Source organism: Cervus canadensis, chromosome 19 (genome assembly GCF_019320065.1).
Source record: "Cervus canadensis isolate Bull #8, Minnesota chromosome 19, ASM1932006v1, whole genome shotgun sequence".
Lineage (NCBI taxonomy): Eukaryota > Metazoa > Chordata > Mammalia > Artiodactyla > Cervidae > Cervus > Cervus canadensis.
The window spans coordinates 35044826-35069601 of NC_057404.1; the positions used below are offsets into that span (position 1 = coordinate 35044826).

Below are 24776 nucleotides of genomic sequence, written 5' to 3' on the forward strand. Positions count from 1 at the left end.
CTCTATTTACATGCTAGATCAAGATATGATTCCAAGATTACTTCACCTCCCAATATCTTGACCTCTAACACCACTCCCAAATTAATAATTTACTAGTTCTATTTCACTGCTTCCCAACACTCTGCAAACTATCTGTAGGAATACATCATCTATATCAATGTTAGGTTGGGTGAGAAGTTGCCTGTCTTCCAGTTAATAGGCTGCATTAAATAGCATGAGCTTCTTAGAGATAATGCCATGATCTACAGGTACTGCGGCAGGCTTTTCAAAGACCTTGAAATCATCTGAAAAGTTATTGTTTGATTCCATTAGGGCCAGGCGTGATCTCATTTCTCTAAAATGAAACCTGACAACTGTGATTTAGGCATGGCTGATATGTGATGCAACTAGGGCAGACTTGGTTCACAGTCCAAATTTATCAGAATGTGGCAAAAAAATAGGTTATATAACAAAAAATAGATCATAACCTTGACTTCTTTTAGTCCTTTAACCCTACTTCATGAACAAAGTATATTCACTCCTTATTTTCATGTTTAAATTTGAGTAGAATTTATAAAGCAACTCAAGCAAAGAGAAATAAAGTGATATGCTCCTAGAGAATGAAAGTAACATCTAAATTTTAGTGGTTAAAATTGTTAACTAAAAGTAATTCTTAAATTTTTTTTTAAAGCTAGTCCACTCCAAACTGTATTTTCAGCAATTTAATTAAAAAACATTCAAAACTGCAAATATTTGCTTTTAAAATAATTCAATGGTTATCAATGGCAAATTCAACAAATATGACATTAAATGGGCATGTTTTAGGTGTTTCATGAAAGAGATACAACTTACTGGTTATAAGTGAATGGTTGCACCTCACTCCTAAAATGCCTAATTCCAAAGATAAAACATAAAAGCTACAAACACACAAAAAAAAGAGAATGGAAAAGTAGACATATAGCAGATGATGGCTGTAAGACAAAAAAAGGATATAAGATGATGAATTATTAAAAGGTAAAGTGAAGTGAAAGTCGCTCAGTGGTGTCCAATTCTTAGTGACCCCATGGACTATACAGTCCATGGAATTCTCCAGGCCAGAATACTGGAGTAGGCAGCCGTTCCTTTCTCCAGGGCATTTTCTCAACCCAGGGTTCGAACCCAGGTCCCCCACACTGCAGGCAGATTCTTTACCAGCTAAGCCACCAGGGAACCCCATTAAAAGCTAAAGTTTTAGATAATAAAGTTTTTATCTAGAAATCTATATACAGCATTGCACCAATTGACTATCCGAAGAGAATAAAGATGTTTTCACACATACAAAGGACACTAAAATTTAATTTTTCTCTTTCACGTGTTTACTCCTAAGAAAAGGCTAACAGATGTATTTTACCAACACTAAAGAGCAAACCAGACAAGAAGAAATGAGGTATCTCAAGAGACAGAATGTCCGATGAAAGCAGAGGATACTTCTGGGGCAAGGGGAAACAGAATCTCAGGCGGACAGCTGTGCAGCAAGCCTGGAGGGGCAGCAAGAGCCACGCATCCGGGACCGAGGCAAGAGGGCTCCTGAACTCCTGTTCTCGAGGAGCAGTGCGCAGATTACATGATGCTGTGGCCTTGCTGGGAGGAACTTTAGAATCTGGTGGACGCATTGGGGGCTACATTAATATGAGTACTTACAAATCTAAGGTGCAGGGGGAACAAAGACACGGACACACAGAGAGAAAGAAAAAACACAGGGAGGTGCAAAAAAAGCAATTATTATTTCAATAAAAACAAGACATTGTACAAGAAAATAAATAAATATGATGATCTATACAGTCACGCAGCAAAAAATAGTATTATACTACCAGATGGGGGAGATAGGAGAGGGGAGCATGTGGCATGGAAAAGGGAGTTGTAATAGAGATAAATTGCAGTTTGCAATAGTTGAAAGTCAATCATGGACGACTAAAAACGTTAAGAAACAATAGAATCAACTGTTTATCGAGGAACAGATATGCAAAGAAACAGAAGAAACCAAAGTGTCAAAAGTGAGTGGCTCTGAAATTTGAAAGGGATGCTGTTATTGTTTAGTCGCTCAGTCGTGTCTGACTCTTAGTGATCCCATAGACTGTAGCCTGCCAGGCTTCTCTGTCCCTGGGATCTCCCAGGCAAGAATAGTGGAGTGGGTTGCCACTGCCTTCTCCAGAGGATCTTCCTGACTCAGGGATCAAACCGGCGTCTTCTGCTTGGCAGGTGAATTCTTTACCACTGAGCCACAAGGGAAACCCCTTGAAAGGGATAAGTAAGGAATTATTTGATGTCTGAAAATGTTATGTTTGACAATCATAATATTAATAAAAATATATTACACATTTATTAATATGTAAATTAAAATAAATACTTCTACCTTGTTAAATTATTGTTAAATACATGTATTGCCAAATGAATTGTTAATTTCTGGAAATATCTATACATAGAGAGTTACTTTCCTGGGGGCTCAGCAGTAAAGAATCTGCCTGCAACGCAGCAGCTGCAGGAGATGCAGGCTTAATCCGAGGGTCAGGAAGATCCCCTGGAGGAGGGCATGGTAACCCACTCCAGTATTCTTGCCTGGAGAATCCCATGGACAGAGGAGCCTGGTGGGCTACAGTCCATAGGGTTGCAAAGAGTTGGACATGACTGAGGTGACTTAGCACACACACATATAGAGAGAGAAAAAGAAAGAGATATTTTTAGCTACTTCAAATATGTCACTTCTGCAGCATTTAAGTAGCCTACATAGTACAACCTCCCCAAAGATTATACGGTTGAGGATAATAATCTATTTACCCTTTAGAGCCCATGACTTGACCCACATTCACATCATTTAGAGAAACGGACACAGGCTAAAGCAGCTGATGCCAGTATAGTTTCTTGGGACCTTAATCCATGCAAAGGCAGATGAAGTAGGTAGTTTGACAAATTAGTTTTTTTTAACAATTGAACTTCATTCTAGATTATTAGAATTTCTTATTGGAAGCCATTGCTAATACTTGTATCTTCACATAATTTCAAATGCTTTGCAAGAACTTTCCTATCTGTCAGATTAGTTTAACCTCACATGATCATTGGGAGGTTAAATGACAGATGCTATTATCCTCATTCCAATAATGAGAAAACAGACTCAAAAAACTTAACTGACTTTTTTGCTCTGTTTAGTTTTTGAAAGGGGCTTCCAAGGTGGTGCTAGTGGTAAAGAATCTGCCTGCTGATGCAGGAGACATAAGAGACATGGATTCAATCACTGGGTTGGGAAGATCCTTTGGGAGAGGGCATGACAACCCAGTCCAGTATTCTTGCCTGGAGAATCTCACGGACAGAGGAGCCTGGAGGGCTACAGTCCATAGGGCTGCAAAGAGTCGGACACAACTGAAGTGACTTAGCACACATGCATCATAGTTTTTGAAAAAGCAGAAAATAGGGCTCAGGTCTCCTATCTTCTCCACCCAAATCTTTTTTTCACTCTGTCAGTGATTCCAACATACTGGCCTCAAGTAACCTAAGTGATTCAGAATAATTTTAGCATTCAAATCCTCAGGTCCAAATGCAAACCTGGCATCATCTTCAGAAGAACCAATAACATTTCCTATACACATATGTACTTTTCAAATATACATGGATCTTGCACTGATAAATAAAACACACATTTGCGTATAAGGGTCTTTTTTTTTTAACTGAATTCCCAAAAGCCTTTTATTTCTGTGTACTCTCAAATTGATGAAAATTGAAAGCATCACAAAAGTATTATTTTGTGGAGGTTGTCAAGTTTTTTGATGTTCAAAGGGATCCTTTATGTATCGAGTTCGGGAGCTTTACACCATACTCTCAGAGAGGCTCTCCTTGACCAGCCAGACTAACTCAAGCACCCACTCCATGCACTAGTTCAGCCCCCTTTACTCTTCATAGCACTCACCACACTAATAAGCATTCCCTTTACCTACTGACTTGTTCTGGAGTCCACTGTGATCTATCCCTCACCTGCCACAAGAGGGTGTGGCCCACAAGGGCAGAGAATATGTTGTGTGCACCCAGAACTGACCTGGGGCAAAGGATGGGCTTCACCAAGCCCTGCGGACTTCATAGAGAAGTTTCCCCCTGCCCCCAGTTCTCCCAGCTGACTCCTAACTCTATCCTCATAGAGAGTGCATGGTCAGAGCATAAGTAGAAAAACAACCATGCCAATGAAAATGGTGACTGTTGATAGTTTCAGGGTGCTTAGCACATCATGTTAGTACCTTACATACATGTTGTATTTGTTCCTGGTCTGTAAGATGGGCATTACTGCCTCTACTTTGCTGATGACAAACTGATTCTCAGAGAAGTTGGGACATCATCCCCTAGACCACACTGGAAGAGGTACTAATGCACCTCTTAACAACATCTGCAAGTTCCTAAAAACTGTCGTAATCCACCGGGTTATACTGTCCTGGGTACCACTCCAAATACATGGCCTTCCACACTAGGTCACAGCTTAAAATAAAAAAGAGAGGAGGAACAGATTTCATTCAAGGGGCTACCTGTCCTCTTACTTTTGTGTATTCATTACAAACTCCACTCCTTTAGAATTCAACAGATGTTTCAGCGTTAACTAAAATCCCCTATTATTTTTTCAATTCCTAGAGGAGGGGAGAGAAGAGGGAAGAGAGGCAACATGCTCACAAAGGGAAGTCTGTGATGCTGAATCAGCCTCAGAACTGAAGCCCAGGCAGTTGATGCAGCTACCGCCCAGAGCAAATCAAAGAGGCACTTTGTTAGTAATGGGGGAGCGTGTTGGGGGACGCAACATTTAGACAGAAGAAAGTCAAGCCCCAGGCAGAAATCAGGGCAATTATTGAACAAATCTGGGGGCATCGCATTCACTCTGAACACTAAAGAGATGATGGCCTTCTGCTCAGAGGCAAATGACAGCATTCAAATGTGTGTCCCACACAAACAGCCCCCACCCCAGTCACCAGTGTGAAGAATCAAAGGGAGTTCGGGGTTCAGCCTGGCTCTGCCTCGGGGCTGACAAGTGTGAGTGGCCCCTCCTCATCACCACCTGATTCCCTCTGGACCTTCTAATGGTTCACAGGGCAGAGGCATAATGCAATTTGTCAGGAAAGGGACAAATGCTGCAATAACAATGTCCACGTAAACTGAGCAAATGCTCCGTTTAATTGTCTCTGCACGTCAACCTCGTAGGAGTTCAGCTAGGAAAGCTGATGATCCAAAAGAAATTATTTTCTGATTTTTCATTGAAAATTTCAAGGAAAACACATGCCACAGCCCCTCAGGACAAACCAGAGAGCAGCCAGGACAGGGAAGATGGATGTCTTCCAATGTCTTGACACATCTAACTTTAAGATATTGAGGATACTATCATAACTTTCTGCCTTACATGTCTTTATTAGAGAAACAAGATTTATGTCTCTAGTATAGGGGGCAAAAGAAACTTGGGTGTCCATAAACGGTCCTGAGTCAGTCACTGAGCCTATCTGATTAGGGACACAGAGGATAGAATTTTAAAGAGAAAGTTATCTTCCTTTGGGTAGCCAGGGTCTCTGCCTTGCAATTTACTTTTATATATTCCCTTGAGCTTTCTGGCACATTGTATTACTTTTTTGGGTTTCTGTTAGAAGTTCCTACAGGAAATAGTAACTCTCCAGTTTCCTGATTTTCAAAAATGAATGCACACATATGTTTAACATCAGGTTCCCTCACATCCACTCATAAATCTGCACACAAGAGGAAAAGTACATATATTTTAAATAATTCACAAAACATAGTATAAGCTTGTTTTACATTGAAGGAAATTAGGCACATAAAAAAGGTGCAATTAAATTGAATCTGTATCTCTTCCCTGTATTCAAAAGTTTTAAATCCTCACAGTTGTCTAAGTGATGTACAGGAGAATAGAGCTGATGATTAAGTTGAAACTTTTCTGATGGCTTTCAGCAGGGGCAATCATGGATCCTAAACTAGTCATTACCCTCCCCCATCAGGTCCCCTCCTGCCTGTGTTCTTACCCTTATCTCCCCCAATAGCTCATGTTTGACTCAGGTCTAATGACCTGCAAAGCAGTGTGCTCATTAAGACCTTTTTTTTGGTCATGCTGGATCTTAGTTCTCTGACCAGGGATCAAAACCATGTCTACTGCTTTGGGAGCACAGAGTCTTAACTACTAGACCACTAGGGAAGTCCCTAAGCCTTTTTATGTTCATACATACTTCTCCCCATTCTCAAAACTCCCTTCTTCAATTCTGTTCACTGGGTTCCTATCATTACACAAAATGCAACTCTGATATTTTCTTTTACATGAAGCCTTCTCTGAACACATTATGTGTCTACAACTGTCCCATCAGGGCTTCCTACTGGATCTGCTTTTCTTTTCTTTTCTCTTTTCACATTTTATTGTAGTTTTATGGCAGCCTTTTCCTCCTTTTCGACTATAAGCTCCTGAACCAATGTTTATCATATAGTTGTTTTTCAAGTATGAAGAGTTTTGCCTGCTGTATATTAGCAGACACTTGGTAATGTTTATTAGATAAATCAATATATTAAGAGTACATTGGACTTCCCTGGGGGTCCAGTGGCTAGGATTCCATGCTCCCAATACAGGGTCCGGGGTTTGATCCCTGGTCAGGGAACTTGATCCCACACGCCACAGCTAAGAGTTCACACGCTGCTACTAAGACTTAGCACAGTCAAATAAATCAATCAGTCAATCAATATTTTTTAAAAGAGTACATTGAGTTGAAAGTCACTGTATTTGGTATAAAATGGGAAGCAGTAAAATGTCAAATATCTCCCCCAAGATTATACTGATGCCTGAAAATCTACCATTCATGATTTACTCCATAAATGATTTATTGTCTTATTCCTGGAAGACGATTACAGTATAAATAGTCTTGTGAGAATTAGCACAGAAAGTCACCAACTCCTGACCTTGAGAAGGTTTTAGGCTCCCACTGTCACCAGAGAGGACCGAGAGCGTGAGACAGGTGGAGAGAGAAAGGGCAAATAGCAAAAGGGTAAGGCCAAACTGCGCAGGGGACGGACAAGAGGAAAAGCGGTTTGTCAGCTTCAGTACGTTCCTCAGCATCAGCTCTTGCTTTCCATCTACAAAGCCAGGATTCTCCCTCACTCCTTTCACTGATGGAATTGAACAAAAGTTAAGAGGGTGTTGTTTTCCTTTTTTATTTTTCTTCTGAAGGTGTAACAACTTTTGGAAAACAAAGAATGAAGAATCCCAGGTGAACTTAATAAACCCACCTTCCCTTTTCATGAAACTCGGTTCTCCAAACACATCCAATGTTCTTTCCATACTCCAGCCTCCTGGTCTTACACTTTCTTAATTTTTTGGAGCTGTTACTTTAATGTACCTGAGATATAAAATGCTCAGTTATTGGTATGGCCTCTCTTCTGCTTCCAGCATCTCCCATAACACCACTGTTGCAACCCAAGTGGGCTTTTCATGTGCTCTCCAGAGATGCCAAGTAGAAAAGAGCAATGACCTCTATTTCTCTGCCTGTCTCCTCAGCCCTGACTTCTCAAGGCCACTCATGGTAGAGACTGGCCTCCAACACTTTCCCACAGAGGACTACACTCCTTTTAGAATTGCCATTCATCAGCCTCATCATTCAAATGGGATCTAACACTGAATTATTTTTATTATACCACATTGGCGTGGAGAGTCTTATTACCTTTGCATTTTTATTGAAGATGATACAATTCAGAATAATTAACTGAATTCATTCTCCAAGTAGTGGAAATGAAGGTTTTAGAGCTACACAGATTGGAAAAAGCATTTGGCAGCACTGTCATATACCTCATTTTTGTTCTTATCACAATAATAATTTCTGCATTAAAACATATTGCTTCCAAAGTGTTGAAAACTTTCCCTCAAAGTCTGTTTGTGAGAATGTGTGACAGGCAAGGAAGCCGAGGATCATACATGTCCCATTCCTGAGTCAGCAGACCACACAGCTCTTCACAGCAAACTCTGCAGATGGATAGGTCTTCAATGAGGTGCAGAATGGCTTCCCGTTTTTTTTTTTTTTTTTTTTTTTTAAAAAAACAAGAGACACAGCCTGCAAATGGGAAGGATGAGTCCTCACCTTCTGAGCAAAGCTGTTTCTTAATTTGCACTCAGACCCAAAAACCCTGTCAAACTTTTCTGGACCTTATTACATAGTGGAGACACATAGACAAATAGCTTCCCTTGTGATTTAGATGGTAAAGGGTCTGCCTGCAATGAGGGAGACCTGGGTTTGATCTCTGGGTTGGGAAGATTCCAAGGAGAAGGAAATGGCAACCCACTCTAGTCCTCTTGCCTAGAAAATCCCATGGATGAAGGAGCCTGGGAGGCTACAGTTCATGGGGTCACAAAGAGTCGGACACGACTGAGTGACTTCACTTCACTACACATGGACAAATATGATTTTTTTTTTTTTACGATCAGATTAATGTATCACCTTAAACAGAACATGAAGCTAATTTGAGTCACTCATATGGTTGGTAAAAATTATGACACTAAGGAGGGATTCTTTTATTCATTCTCTATAAATGTTTCAAATTTCCCATATTTCAGTTTCCATTTTTTCCCTCCAGAATATAGCCTTTTTTTTTGAAAGGGAAAGTTACCACCCATGCTTCCATAAAAAATAAATAAATAAATAAATAAATAAAGGACAGATAAAATGAAAGATAAAATCATAAAATGAAATAAAATGTTGAAGGTCATACCAACTCTACCCTTCCTGGAAAGCTAACTGTGCTCTAGCACCTCCATGATCACTTATGAGTTCCTGAAGACACAAGCCAAGTATGGAACTCAGCTGGCCTTGCTTTGAAGACCATCAGCAACGATTTGGATTCTTTCAGGAAAGGAGTGGTGTTACCCAAACTTAACTGGCATATGATGGCAAAAAGCAGAGTATAAAAAATACTTAGCAACTAAGGTGCTTCGACCTAACTGTTTTGCCTTTTGTAATTAGGCAGGCAGAAACACATAACCTAGTATTTCTAGGCAATTTTTTTAGGTTCAGTAAATAATGCCTTTGAACTTAAATACGTTTCCTTCAAGAAGGTTATATAGTGCAGTGAAGGAGAAAAAATGATCTGGATAATTATGCTGAAAATATAAAGAAAAGAATTTTGGAGATCACTGTGATCTTTCTTTTACAAGTGGGAAATAAAATAAAAAAGTTCAAATCTTTAGTACAATAATATTTACTCATCATATTAAATTCATATAAACTTAAGCCTCTCCGTTGATTACACTATAAATCCGTTGGAGTCCCGGCCACCACAACTAAAGATTCTCTTCTCTTTTTGATACGTTAGCCTGAGCTGTCACAGACCCTTTAAACTTTTCAAGGGAGTGTCAGAAGCATAAATGTGAAAGTACCAAGTAAGTAATTTTTTAAAATACTAGGCATGCAAAAGTTTCATTAGCCACAAATATTTGTCTTAATCTAGCCTATTTTTTGGAGAAGGAAATGGCAACCCACTCCAGTGTTCTTGCCTGGAGAATCCCAGGGACGGGGGAGCCTGGTGGGCTGCCGTCTATGGGGCCGCGCAGAGTCGGACACGACTGAAGCGACTTGGCAGCAGCATTAGCAGCAGCAGCCTATTTTTACATCTACCCTACTTCTTAGAGGGCTTCTCTGGTGGTTCAGATGGTAAATAATTCACCTGCCATGAAGGAGACCTAAATTCAACCCTTGGGCTGGGAAAATCCCCTGGAGAAGAGAATGGCCACCTGCTCCAGTATTTTCACCTGGAGAATTCCACAGACGAGGAGTCTGGCCGGCTACAGTCCATGGGGTCGCAAAGAGTTGGACACGACTAAGCTACTAACACTTTCACTTTACTTCTTGCTTCTATTCACAAATTTTTAGTTCAAGTTTCCAAACACACTATGACAATGATCCTCAAATTACTTGGCAAAAGAAATCACCAGAATTGTTTCAGTGATTATAGCTTCCTACCCCTAATCTGACTTTCTAAAACCAAATCTCAGACTGGGCTGGGAATATGTATGCTTCATAGCAAACACCTGGCGTCTGCCACAAAACACAGATTTCTAAGAAAAACAAACAAAAACGCAAGCCAATGAAAAATAGAATGAATATACTAAAATGATTATTCACTGATTGAGTTGATGTTTATTGAGGTTCTTTTATGTGTCAGTCACTTTTCTAGTCCCTGGGCACCACTTACACATTATTCATTAAGTTAATTGTGTGGTTTTAATAAGTTCAGTGCCTCATCTTCAAGAAAGCAATGATGATTTTTAAAATAAGGCTTATTACACGTATCAGAATTCATTTCCTAAACAACCTTAATGATTAAAAACCTTGAAAAGTGTGCATGATGAGTCATTAGAAAGTATGGGATAAACAGAACTTACTGTTTCAGTTCAGGACGTGTGTGAGTGCTAAGTCACTTCAGTCGTGTCTGAGTCTTTGCGACCCTCTGGAGTGTAGCCTGCCAGGCTCCTCTGTCCACAGGGTTCTCCAGGCAAGAATACTGGAATGGGCTGCCATGCCCTCCTCCAGGGGATCTTCCCAACCCAGGGATTGAACCCGAGTCTCTTAAGTCTCCTGCACTGGCAGGTGGGTTCTTTACTACTAAGGCCACCTGGGAAGCCCTGAGTTCAGGACATGCAGTTATTAAAGGGCAACTGAAGTGTGAGCTCATCATCCTGAAGAAAAGGCACTTCCTTTGAGATCGCTTTTCAAGTGTTTTGAAAATCACTCAAAATTGTTGCTGGTTACTCTGGCAATAACTGAAAGATAATAATGTTCCTATGTCCTCCAGCCCCAACTTTAAACTTCATCAGAGGATGTAAAAACATTGATGGAACTGGGTATAAGATGAAAATAGAAGCAAATAAGTGAGAGAAAGGGGACTTTGTAATAAATTTATTTATGAATGTCCAGAGGTCAGAGAGAGAATGGAAGTTAGAAAAAGAATGGTTAACGGAAGTTAGAGAGATTTAAGTCAATTTACGGAAGATATTTTAAGCACTTATTTTACGGATGAGCCTTATCAGCAGAGGCAAGGGAACCAACTGTCAGGGTTTCTATGGGCACTGGGACTAAGAGTTTTGAAAGATTACTGGCTAAATATGAGTTTTTAGAGTGAGGAAGCACCTGAAATGGTGATGTGCACTGTAGCTTCCCTAGACAATCAGTTTAAGTAAAGTTCATTCTTCAGTACATCCTTGAACTGTGTTTATCTTTAAGAACTAAGTGAAACACCAAGTGGAACACAGCCAGACCCTGTCCTGGAGACAGTGATTTAAACAAACAAAAAGAGGCAATAAGGGTGTGGATATGATATAAAATCTCTGATGTCATGGGTAAGTGCTACCTTGATTCCCTGGCTTTAGGGGATAAAAAGAAAATTAATGTGTGAAAATTAAGAAGAGATAAAATTTGATTCAGGATAAATTGGATTTATCTGGAAATTAGAACAGTTAGGTTCAGTTCACTTAACTATTTTTATCAGCATTACAGAAATAAGCTTTCATTTCTAAAACTTCTATGAGATCATTATCAAAATGTCTACACGCCACCTCCAAGTCTCAGGGCAGCAGGACAAAACATATGACATAATTAAATGGCTTGTGCTTCTTGGAAAAATAAGCATTCATAGCATGTTTAATAAACAGCTTTTAAAGCTGTTTGAAAAGATCCAGCAGAATGCCTATCCTGCACAAAGTAAATACTCCATAAAGTTGTGCATACATTAGAACTAGATGAGTGCTTGTGATAGCTCAAACTTCTGTTCCAGGAATTCAAGAGGTGTTAAGTCTATTGTCTCATTTATTTCTTTAAATAGCCCTATGAGGAAGAGTCTATGAAATTTTCTCACTGGTGAGAAACTGAGGTCAAGGAACTGTCCAAGGTTAAGTTAAGTGCTAGACACAAGAATTGAACTCAACTCTGTTTGATGACCCCAACCACATGCTTACCCACTCTTAAGTCTGGGCTGAGGAATCTCCAGGCTCCACTTGCTCCAGCATATTTATTTTTATATATTTCAGAATGGGCCCCCTTAGGACCTTTGTAGTCTAAGAAACTACAGCTCTAATGGCATACAGAAAAATGAATTGTATATGAAAATGATTTTGCCAAGTGGAGATTTAATACATCTTTTTACATAAATTAGCACTGTAAGTACTGAATGTGCATTAAGTTCAATCATTTGTTTTAAATGTGCCTCCCTCTACTACAGAGCTCTTTGACCTATATTTTCATTATTAATAGCTCCAGTGTTTGACATCATGCACTTGTTGCATCATGATTTTCACATTTAGTGAGCAGGAAAAATCATCCTCATGATGACCATTTTGTAATTCTCCTTGAAAATGTTTCCTTGGGATGTTGTTCAGATTGATTAAAACTAATTTGGAGGAAAAATGAGGTAAGCATCTTCAGTTCCTAAGCTAATTAGCATCATGTAAAGTCTGTGTAATTGACATAACATTTCATAGTTGTATTTCATCGTTCAAACGGTGATTATTCATGAAGTAATGCCAAAGCATGAAGGAAACGGGGGTAGGCACAAAGGGAATGAGTAGGTGAAGGAGCGCACACAGCGTGGAGTGTATGTCTCTGGCATTGTGCCAAATCCAAATAAAAATGTACTTGCTATCTGTTGTTTTGGCATAGTTATTTCCTCTTCCTCAATCTGTTATTAAGCACAATTAAGACAACTGTATATGAAATGCAAAGCACAAGAGGCAGTTCTTTAAAATCCAAGAATGCTCTGTCAATTTTATGCAAATACCTCTGATATAATGGCATTTTGAGATAAGCGATACCTGTTTTCTCTCCCATAATGTCACTTGCAAGAGATTAGGGACACATACCTAAACACTCCCTGAATAAATAAGTAGGGTTTATCCATGAATTTAGCTAAATGTTTTATGAGTATATTTATATTTTTAGCTTTACTCCTCAAGACAGTTGCGGTCTTCTGTTAAGTAACCTTCTGTTTACAGTCTTCTTTAGTATTTCACTTTATTTGACTTAAATCCATCCCCTCCAAACTTCTCAGAATACTTTCAAAGTGTGGAATTTCATGAAATGGACATATATATCTGCTTGCTTTCTTGTCAGTTCTTAGATGGAGTTAAAGCAACTCAGTCTGTCTTCCTCTGCTTCCTTTTCTGTTATACTCCTTACAGGCCACCTCTCCCTCAAAAGGACCAGGCAGTCTCTGACTGCTGCTTCTCCCGAAGAAAAAGACTTACTGATAAATTAAGATATTTAGTGATCATGTGAAGCGATTAGATTTCTCTTACTCCTTCTTTAATGTGGAGAAGTGGTAGCTTGGGAGTGGGCAAAGAGTCCCTGGGGAACCATTTTCTCAGTGGGCTGCGTCCTCCAAACTCATCTGGTGGACAATTCCTCTACTCAGGTGAAGGAGCAGTGAGGACCCCACCCACTCACCCATGATTGTGGACTCTGATAGCTTCAGTGTCTTAGTCTAGCCAGAGTGAATGATTACATGTATCAATAGCAAACTGTGTCCTCCTTTGAAACATTAGTCTGAGGTTATTGTTCTCTTTCAGAATGCAGTTCTAAAACCATATGAATATGATAAGAAATGCCATGACAAGAAGTTTTTGTTTTGATTCACTGATTTTGTTTTGATTTACTTTATGGAAATGAGAAGAAATTTATGTAATTTTTAAGCATTTTTTAGAATAAACTTACTTAGGAATTTTAAGAAAGACAAAATTAAGAAAGAAAGAATGAAAGGGAAATGTACTGTAAGTAATCATGCTACAATCTAAAATGTCCATCTGCCCAGAGATGCCAGATGGGGATGGGATGTATGAGTAGTAACCTGAGGCCTGTCTTCCACTACGGCAACATGAATATTGTTTATTGAACAAGCACCAGATGCCCATGGCTCTGACTCCTGAGCATCTATAAAGAGAAAAGGTAAAACTTTCAGTCCTAGCAACAGCCAATATGACTTCCTTCAGAAAGATAAAAAAAAAAAATGACTGCAACACAATCCCTTTTTTCATGACAAAGAGAAGCCAACACCAGGCAACTCTCTTGGACTGACTTCTCTCCTCCCTGACCTGCCACCCTCCCTCATGCCCACCTTCCTGGACTTCAGAATTTTTTTCTCTGCTCACTTTCTGTATCACTGATTTTAGTTTGTTTCAAGAGGATCCATCTCATTAGGTGAGACATAATAATCTTTGATATTTTTGACATCCCTTAATTTTTTGCTCATAGATACTTGGAATCAAGATAATGTAAACAAAAATATAGACTTCCTTAAAGTTAATATTCTGGCAGCCTGAAACATTAAGATATCAAGTTTGTGATAAATGATGGATGATGATATAGTAAATTACATCCATGTGCTTTTTTGTTGTTGGTGGTGGTGGTTTCTAAATATTCCCTCTAGCCCACCCAATTTTATATCAGGGAAATTTAGATGGCAAAGTAACCTGGCTATTATGTAAACATATCTAGAGAAAGTAATTCTTAATTTCTTAAGACAGTGAAAACCATTAAAAACTCAATTTTCTGAAAACCTAGTATTTTACTCTATTTGCCTTTTTGCTTATAGATTCTTTATAATAACACAAAATCTGTTTTCTAGTGAACCAATTACTAGTGATCAGAATGAAATCATAATCGATCTTACAACTTGAGTCTCCTCTGTGAGCAGAGGTGGACACTAGAAAGAGGTTGTGTTCCCTTCAACTCCAGGGAGAATATTCTATGGTTTTCCACAGCCTAATGCAGCTGGCTGCTAGCAAAGGATTTCTGGTAAATGCTATTTATGCCCACTCAATTAAAGTAAACGGATATTTATTGAGCTGTACAGAAGACAGAATGTTGCAGTAATGTGGTAATGTAGTCACCACCTCACTACCCTAAAGACCCTCTGTGTTTCTCCTTTCAGAGCTCCGCACCAGGGAATTCATTCCTGGAGTGTTAGTTTTCTGGTACATGTTGAAAATTTATACAATACTAACGACTCATGATATTATCATGGATACACTAGGTAATATAAAATACCTAAAATAAAAGATTCTTGCCCTCTAGAATGTAACTTCTAAAATACAAGCTTAGGATAGTTCCATAGTTCTTTTTAGAAATGGGTAGCATGACCTTGGTTACAAGATAAATAATAAAAAGAACTTGATATGCAACACAATATTTCCATAATTTTGATGGTCTTTTTATGAAGAAATGGCATCTTTAACATTTCTACTTGAGAGGGATGAGAATAAATACAAAGAATCAAATATGAACACAATGCATTAGGAAGCATTCACAATTTGTTAATTTATTCTGCACTTACTGTATGTATGAAAAAAGATGGTTCAGGTTAAATTAGTCTTATATGAAAAGTATTATAACTCTCTACCCTCTAAAATATGATGAAAATGCACCGAACAAGTACCAAGACAGTATCTTTAGGTTTCAATTCCAGCTATTCTTTGTTACGTTCATTGGGAATGTCTGACATAAAATTCAGGCAGATTTTGTCTATTTTGTAAGCAATTTCATTGAAGATGTCAGATACAGTCGTGTCAAAGAGGACACATAAACAAAAAAAATCAATATTTTCATAAGTCTAGAGAGTCAACAAATTTAATTTGTTTTATCTACCAGCACCTGCACACTTTCATTTTTCAAGAGGGGATTGATATTTTTCAGTAAAACTTTATGCAAATATTTTTATTGATGCATATACTAAAATATATCATTTATTTTTTAGATCTGTGAATTGGTTTAAATTCATTTATTTGTTCATTGTGTTTTCCTTTCTTTTAAATGGGAATCTTTTTCCAGGTTTTATTACAACAAGCTACAGTAATAAAAAAATGCAACAAAAATTGGTTTCAACACAGAGGTTCTGCAAACATAGTAGAAAACATACTCTCTTATGGTAGCATCTATACACTAATACCATGAGTAACATGGAAAAGATACATGAGACTCAGAGAAAGGCCACAAAAGTGAAATATACATAATCTGGATTACTTTTTAAAAAGAGTCTAAACCAAGAAAGTTCTCCAATAAAGAAAAAAAGCTACTTTGATCAAATTCTATAAATCATATGATTAATACTTGAGATTAGCAAACCAAGGCCATTCCAGGATTCCAGGTCTACAACATATTAGATGCTGAGATTTGGGGTCAGTTCTCTGAAAGATCTGATTATCTTCAATCTCTATTATGTTCTATTTCAGCCTTTCTGCTCCATCTGGGCAAATAAAAGTAATGCTTTTCCCTTTCTCCGTTATCAGACATGGACTTTCCACTCATTTCTGTCTAAACAAATTACTCCACATCCTCAAAACTTCCACATGACCTTATTGGAGCAGACTTTCCAAAACAAACTCTAGCTTCCCTAAAAGTCTCTTTTCTATCAAATACCATTGGTAACTGTATTCTCGATAAAGGTAAAGAAACACCTACCAACTGTGAAGGATAATATCTGAGTCAACAGCTTTGCAGACAGAATGACCTTAGCAAGACCACTTTTCTTTGTCATTCATCTCCTTCCTCCACTTCTGGAATTTATTTTTCAGCAAAATTCGGGAAATAAAAATAAATTCAACGTATTTGTTGGACATCTATCTAAATATTTCATATTATTTTAGGCACTAGAGTAGATAAAAAAGATTTTTCTTTTTATTTCTGCTCTTAAGAAGCCTATCTATTATTTGATATTTCATCTAAAACAAGAATCAGAAAGTTCAAAGCAAACTTACTTCTCACTCATTTCTACCACACTCTTTCACGCAACACACAATGTTAATTGTTAACTATAATAGTTTTCATCAAAATATATAATATAATGGTGTTTAGCAAAATGAATGTTTGTGAATAATTCAATATAACTATTTCATGCCCCCAAAGTAACATCCTTTTTACTGTGTTTTCCAAAGTTCTCAGTCAGATAATTATGCTACACAGAAGAGTCCCTAACATATCCCCTGTTATGAATTTTATGATTCATTTTTTCTGAAATACTTTTCCCCTTCTTTATTATCTATGACTTGCATGCCTTTTTCCTCTAATGCTTTACTACCAAGACAGGAAATCAAGTTGATAGTGTCCTACGGATCATAACGAGTTCATCTGTTTGCACTGGTGGAAGATCTGTGGTAACAGCAAGGCCCAACCGAATACAAGGTGTCAGACGTGCTGACTGGTCCCAAGACAGCAGGCAACATGCGACAAAAAAGAGAAGTTCAAGACCTCCCTGACGACAACAAGCTGCAGCAACAGCTTCCCAGCTGAGTGACATGAAGCCCATAATGGAAACATTACTCGTTTAGGTAGGCTCACATGAAATATTAATTTCCTGGATTCTCTGTATTTGCATAGTAATAATAAGTTCATCTTCTTGGCTTGTTCTGACTTCAATTAGCAATTCTATTGTCATACCTGAGATTTGGGATAGGAAGTAGAGAAGGCTGTAGAAAATATCCTTCTGGAAACAGCAACACTAACGGGGCTTATCAGTACCATCATTAATTTAATCAAAAACCTTGAGGCAGAGGGCTAGAACAATCTGTTAAGGAAACATTTTCTAAAATAAGAGTGCTTCCCATTTGAATTAGGGTCTTACTTTTTTTTTTCTCTTTAGGACATTATTTTTCTCTGTTATCTCTCTCTCATCCCTCCCCCGTTTCTGCCACTGATTAGATCTGCACCTGAGGGCTGTATTTTTACTAAAAAATGTATTCTTGCAAATTGACAATTTTGCAACATCCCTCTCCTCTAACCTTTTTAACTGATTTCTTTTTTAATGACATCTCAATTAGTTCAGACCCACTGTACCAAAGATAAAGTCCTTGTATCTCAATGAGAGAATACTCTAGAGAGAATGGAGTTTGCTTCACGATGTGCATGTTAATATGCTATTTTCTTTAATTAGTTTTATAGATAATGGCTGCCAGCGGATGACTCTACTATACTTAAATGTGTGTTTGTACTCACATGCATGCTTAGGTGTATTTCCTTGTCAAGATATAAAACAAAACAACAATATAACTATGAGGGAAGTTGCTGAGAATAGGATTCTTGAAAATGGAATCCCAAGGATGACTATAGGCATCATGCATGTAAGATAAAAACATCAATCCACTATTTCAGAACTATAAATTTGTTGATTTTTAAATCTTAGGAACATCATATTTAGATATACATAATGTGGTGGTCTGGGCTCAACAATAAGACTTCTGCTGCTGCCTCTAGGGAATACCTTTACTAATGCAGAGAAATTCTTAGACAAACCCTATTGTAATGATTATACTTACTATATAAAAGGATTACCTCTTCTGCTGGAAGAGCACTTCCTGAGCTGAATATCACATGAGCATCCCAATAGGAGTAGCACTCTGGAAGTTTGAGGAAACAAAACTGCCTTTTGAACCTTTGTGACACTAAAGACAATCACGATTTGGCCATGCTACCCAGAATACACGGCGCCACCTCCACCTGTGTTCACTGACACCTTATCCCAGTGGGTGCTTTTATACGGCAGGAGGAAGCAAGGTGCTCTCTGATCACCTTTCCCAGTGCAGCTGTACTTCAAATTTTTAAATAGCTAGGGACTTCCCTGGGCTTCCCTGGTGGTTCAGGTGGTAAAGAAACTGCCTGCAATACGAGAGACCTGAGTTTGATCCCTGGGTTGGGAAGATTCCCTGGAGAAGGGAATGGCTAACCACTCCAGGATTCTTGCCTGGAGAATTCCATGGACAGAGGAGCTTGGAGAGCTCCAGTCCACGGGGTTGCAAAGAGTCAGACATGACTGAGTGACTGTCACTCATCACGGACTTCCCTGGTGGTCCAGTGGCTAAGATTCTTTACTCTTAATGCAGGAGGCCCTGGTTCAATCCCTGGTCAGGGAACTAGATCCCAAATGCTGCAATTAAGACCTTGTATATTCCATGGTGTATATGTACCACAGCTTCCTTATGAGATGGATGAAACTGGAGCCTATTATACAGAGTGAAGTAAGCCAGAAATATAAAGACCAATACAGTATACTAACGCATATACATGGAATTTAGAAAGATGGTAACGATAACCCTATATGCAAAACAGAAAAAGAGACACAGATGTACAGAACAGACTTTTGGACTCTGTGGGAGAAGGCGAGGGTGGGATGTTTAGAGAGAACAGCATCGAAACATGTATACTATCAAGGGTGAAACAGATCACCAGCCCAGGTTGGATGCATGAGACAAGTGCTCGGGGCTGGTGCACTGAGAAGACCCAGAGGGATGGGATGGGGAGGGAGGCGGGAGGGGGGATCGGGATGGGGAATACATGTAAATCCATGGCTGATTCATGTCAATGTATGGCAAAAACCACCACAATATTGTAAAGTAATTAGCCTCCAACTAACAAAAATAAATGGAAAAAAAGAAAAAAAAGAAAGAAAGAAAAAAAAAAGAGCTTGCATAAAGGTGGAGCTAGTGGTAAAGAATCTGCCAGCCAATGTAGGAGAAGTCTGAGACAAGGGTTCAATCTCTGGGTCAGAAAGATCCCCTGGAGGAGGGCATGGCAACCCACTCCAGCATTCTTGCCTGGAGAATCCCATGGATAGAGGAGCCTGGTGGGCTACAGAGTTGCAAAGAACTGGACACGGGCTGAAGTGACTTAGCACATACACGTGCTACAACTAAAGATGCACAAGCCACAATATAGATGGAAGATCCTCAACTAAGACTGGATGAACCAAATTTAAAAAAAGAAAAAATGTTTTTAAACAGCTATAAGTAACACCATGGAATTATGAAGTCATGAAATTGCAGGTCAGGGACTGCATCAATGGGCCATTATAAGATCTGAAAAAGCTTTCCTAAGAAAATACATTCTCAAGACAGAAAAGAACGTTTTCGATATTGTTCTCTTCTACACATTTTCTGTATTAGCTTTCAATATTTAAAATATGCTTGGAATTTGTGGAAGATAAATCACACATAAAAGGTATTTAAAAAAAACACTTGGGGAGAAATGTTCTTTAAAATAGAGAGTAGACCTCCAAAGTCAAAAGTAATCTCAGTCTTTTCTTTTAAATGTACAGACTCTGTGCCCATTCCTCTGTGCCTGAGAGAGAAGTTCTGGGACAAGTGAGCATCTGCATTGGTGTGACTAAGAGTCAGGCTCTAGTTAACTCTAAAATAAACATTCCCTGACACCTCCATAATCTTCTAAAGTTGAAGGAAGCCACAAATGGCAGTGAAACAAGCATTTTAATAGAGTTATTATCGTTTCTAGAGTGAATAGAACTATGCCCTTGTTCTAAGCTAGCAGCTCCCAACACGGATAATTATACAACAAAATTAGTCAGTCTCCATAAATGTTAAACACGAAATAAGAAGGACAGTATTGATTCACACATTAAAAAGCTGCCACCTTTTGTTTTTCCCCATGTGGGCAATATGTGAGAGCAAGAGTGTGAAGTCGCTTCAGTCCTGTCCAGCTCTTTGCAACCCCATGGACTGTGTAGCCTGTCATGCTCCTCTGTCCATGGCGTTCTCCAGGCAAGAGTATTGCAGTAGGTTGCTGTGCCCTCCTCCCAGGGATCTTCCCGACCCAGGGATTGAACCTCTGTCTCTTATGTCTACTGTGTTGGCAGGCAGGCACCTCTAGCGCCACCTGGGAAGCCCCTATTGCATGAGGGCTATATACTAGACTAATTTTTCTCTGATTCATAAAATTCTTAGTAAATCTTATTAAGGGATGAGAAACCTGGTGAGAGACTTCTTAAGGTACCAAGATATTAAAATAAATAAATAGGAATAACTCTTGACATTCCTTCACCTCCCTAATTATAATACAAAACTTATCATATAGAGATATATATCTTTAATGTATGAAGAATAGGTAATATTAATTGCTCATATGTGATAGGAAATCTGCTGAATGCTTTATAGATATTATCCAATCCTCTCAGCAACCTTATATGTGTAATAACCCTTTTAGTTTATAGATGAGAAAACTGAGGTAGAGACATACAGAAACTAGAAGTGCCTCCAAGTCTGTAGTTCTCTATGTCTGCATCTCCACTCCTGCCCTGCATATAGGTTTATCAGTACTATTTTTCTAGATTCCATATGTATGTGTTAATATACAATATTTGGGTTTTTTTTTTTTTCTTTCTTTCTTAGTTCACTCTGTAGAAGAGCCTCTAGGTTCATCCTTCTCACTGGACACAGAGAGGGAAGAGAGGGTAGGGCAAATTGATAAAGTAGGATGGACATGTACACACTATCATATGTAAAACAGATAGCTAGTGGGAAGCAGATGTATAGCACAGAGAACTCAACCCAGTGCTCTGTGATCGCCTAGAGGGTTGGGATGGGAGCAGGGAGGGAGGCTCAAGAAGGAAGGGATATGTATATTATTATAGCCGATTTGCATTGTTGTATGGCAGAGACCAAAGCAATTTCCCACCAATTAAAAAATGTTTAAAAATAAACAAAATGTTTTTTATACATGGATTCAACTAGTGATGGGCACAGCCCATAGGACAAGAGACACTGTTAAATATTTATTTGCTATCTTTTTATTAACCTTAACTATATATACCCTTAAAGCTTAATCATTAATTCATTCCTTTCATTTTTTGTATCCTTTGCTTTGTAGATATCTTTCTATAAATATAAAGAAAAAAGGATTGCTATGTAGTTTTGGAAAATACAGGAATACTAAAAATAAATTTTAAAACCTTACAATTTAATCACTCAGAGAAATCCATTAAAGAGAATATCTTAGCAGTTATTTTAATATACATATTTCAACTTTCTAAGAATTAAACTTTCTTTTTACTCAATAGTATAATGTGAACATTTATTCATGCCATTAACTATTCTTGGTGAATATGATTTTTATAATTGTTTCAATTTCTTTATATTTAAAACTTTTTTACTATAACTTGTAAGAATTTATAATTCAGATACTCCTACTCATAACTATCAGTACTTTCTTTATAGTTTCATTAGTTTACCCACTCAACTCCAAAAGAGGTTAGACATTTGCTTCTATTTTCTTGTGGATTTTTTATGGTTTCTCAATATTTTCTATGTTATCTCTTTAACCCATCTGTCTTTTATTCTGGCATACATTTATACTGTTAGAGAAGCTATAAATTTCTGAAACCCTACATATGGTATTCTTCTATATAGTAAGACTTCAGATATTTGAAATCTATGATCTTGCCTATCACTTCTCTTCTATCCAAATCACAAATCATCTCTGTATTTTAAATATGGTCAATTCCTTATTTTTTCAAAGGTGTTTGGAAAGTAATCTCTGTATATTCACAAATTTGCCACTTTTACTTGAAAGTGGGATGTTCAAAACTGAACACAACTTTTAAAAACTTTTATTGGAGTACAGTTGATTAACAATGTTCTGTTAGTTTCAGCTGTACAGAAAAGTGAATACAAATATATTACTTAGCCATAAAAAAGCAACATGGATGGACCCAGATATTGTCATACAGAGTAAAGTAAGTCAGACAGAGAAAGACAAATATCATATGATATCTCTTTTGTGTGGAATCTAAAAATAGGGTACAAATGACCTTACGTACAAAACATAAGTAGAGTTAACAGATGTAGAAAACAAACATGATTACCAGGGAGGGCATGGGAGGGAAGGGATAAATGGGGAGATTGGGAATGGCACACACTCACGGCTATATGTAAAATAGATAACTAACAAGAACCTACTGCATAGCACAGGGAACTCTACTCAGTACTCTGGACACAATTCTTTTAAGTGCACTATCAGTGTCCATGTTTCCTAGGGCAGGAAATTATAATTCCATAAATGCAAGTAAGATTAAACAGATTTGCTGTCTATCATATCATAACCTTTGCATGAATTCCACTGGTACTTAACTAAAATCTCCCAGATTTTTTTCACATGAACCACTACTGTCAAGCCCCATTTTCTGAAAATACTGGCAATGATTAATAATCTATAAGCTGATCTATATAGCAGTATATATGTATTTGATGTACATTGTGCCTTCAAATGGTGTTTGTGTTTCTGATTCAAAGATTATGCATTTGCCAAGAAACAGAAGGAGAACCAATGAATGTCTTTGATAGGAGTGATAATGTGGAGTGTACAGAGCCCTGTTCAGTAACCCTTCCTCATAGACACACTCCATCTCACTGCTGCATAAGAAACATGATGGCCATATACTGAGCAATGCCTTCATTTAAAATACATACCTATGCTATGATAATAGAGATTTCAGGGAATCTTTTCAAGAATACCAAGAAACAAACTTAGAACTCTCCTGAATAAAAGAAGAGTTTCAGAAACCAGAAGAACTGAGCAGCCCACTTTTTCTGCAAAGCCCTTTGTGATCTTCTTAAGCCCATCTATTCAGACTAAAGGTCAAGTGGGCAAAGCCAGCAATTCTATTTTCCCACAAAGCTGCTACAGTTTTCTGTCTCCTGACAGCCCCGTCACTAGGAGTCTATTATCTTCCATTCTCTCTCCAGCACCACCCAGATCCTTAACTGGAAACGGACTAAACAGTTCCTTTCTTTTCATGGGTTGACTTCTGGCTTTTTGTAATGGCTTCATGTTATACATCTAAAAGCTTTCTTCCCTTGCTCTGTTTATTTAAAGAGGGCAATTTGAGAAAGCAGAATCCACCCTAAACAAGCCTTTCACTATGGTAGGCCAATGTAAGTAAATTTGCTAATAAAAGCCTTTTCCAGTTCATTAGGTGGCACTTTAAAAGTAGCATCTAAATGACAGGTCTGAAAACTGTCTTTAAAGACTGTCTTAAGAACTTGATTTCTGTTTGAAGGAACACTTTGCATCTTCCTTTAAATAATAGTGATCTCAGGGGAAAAAAAGAAAAAAAAACTGGAGTTTTTTGTTTAATCATACAGACTACAGGTTGTATATGCATTCTATCAAAAACTCATGGCTTTAGTTTTTCTTCCCCCCTCATACCTGGTAAGATTGGGAGACATTTTCTTGTTCAAGTCTTAATCCAGATCAAGAAATCAAACACTAGGAAATAAATCTAGTTGTTTTGAGTTGACAGCTACTTGGCAGATCAAGAAAATCAAATCCTCCTAATTTCAAAGTTAAATGGAGAAATAGGAGAAGGGGGGAAAAGTGACTTCTTGGCAGACTCCAAGCTTTCCATTTAAAGGTGTTTGTGCACTGATGTGATCAGAGCAGGACCAAGAAGTCACGTTACAGCAGTGGAGTTAACACATCAAGTTTAAGTTCAAGGAAGGTGTCTTACATTTCTTATATTTAGTGCATATTTACTTGCCATTTCTGGACTGGCAAGTCGTGACACATAAACACACATTTAAATACACACATATCCATAACCAGGAAGAGAAAACAGGTATGGGTAACTGACTAATGACCAAAAGACATGAACAAAACAGGAAATTTCTTCAGTCTGAAGGTTAGCCTGTATCTTAACTTGTGGCGTAAGATGATGATATTCACTTATTTAAATTTCATGATAAAATGTATTCAAAACAAAATATTTTGAAACATCTGATTTACTTTCCGTTACTGAGTAGGAAAGAAATGCCCTTAAAAAATCAGGCCATCAGACCTAAATAGAAGAATTTTAGACCAATATTTTTCCTTTTATTTTTGTCACAAGAAATTGTTTTATCACAGTGCTTTTATCATTTCCCAATATTTACAAGACAAAATTAATAAAGAGAGCATTTTGAATTATTAGATGTAAGTTATCTCCAAGTAAAATATATTTAA

General features: G+C 38.0%; 1 protein-coding gene across 2 annotated transcripts in view; it reads right to left on the reverse strand.

The window, feature by feature from the left end:
* UNC5C (unc-5 netrin receptor C) overlaps positions 1–24776 on the reverse strand; it is a 395140-nt gene that overhangs the window by 244430 nt on the left and 125934 nt on the right. The window lies entirely within an intron of this gene.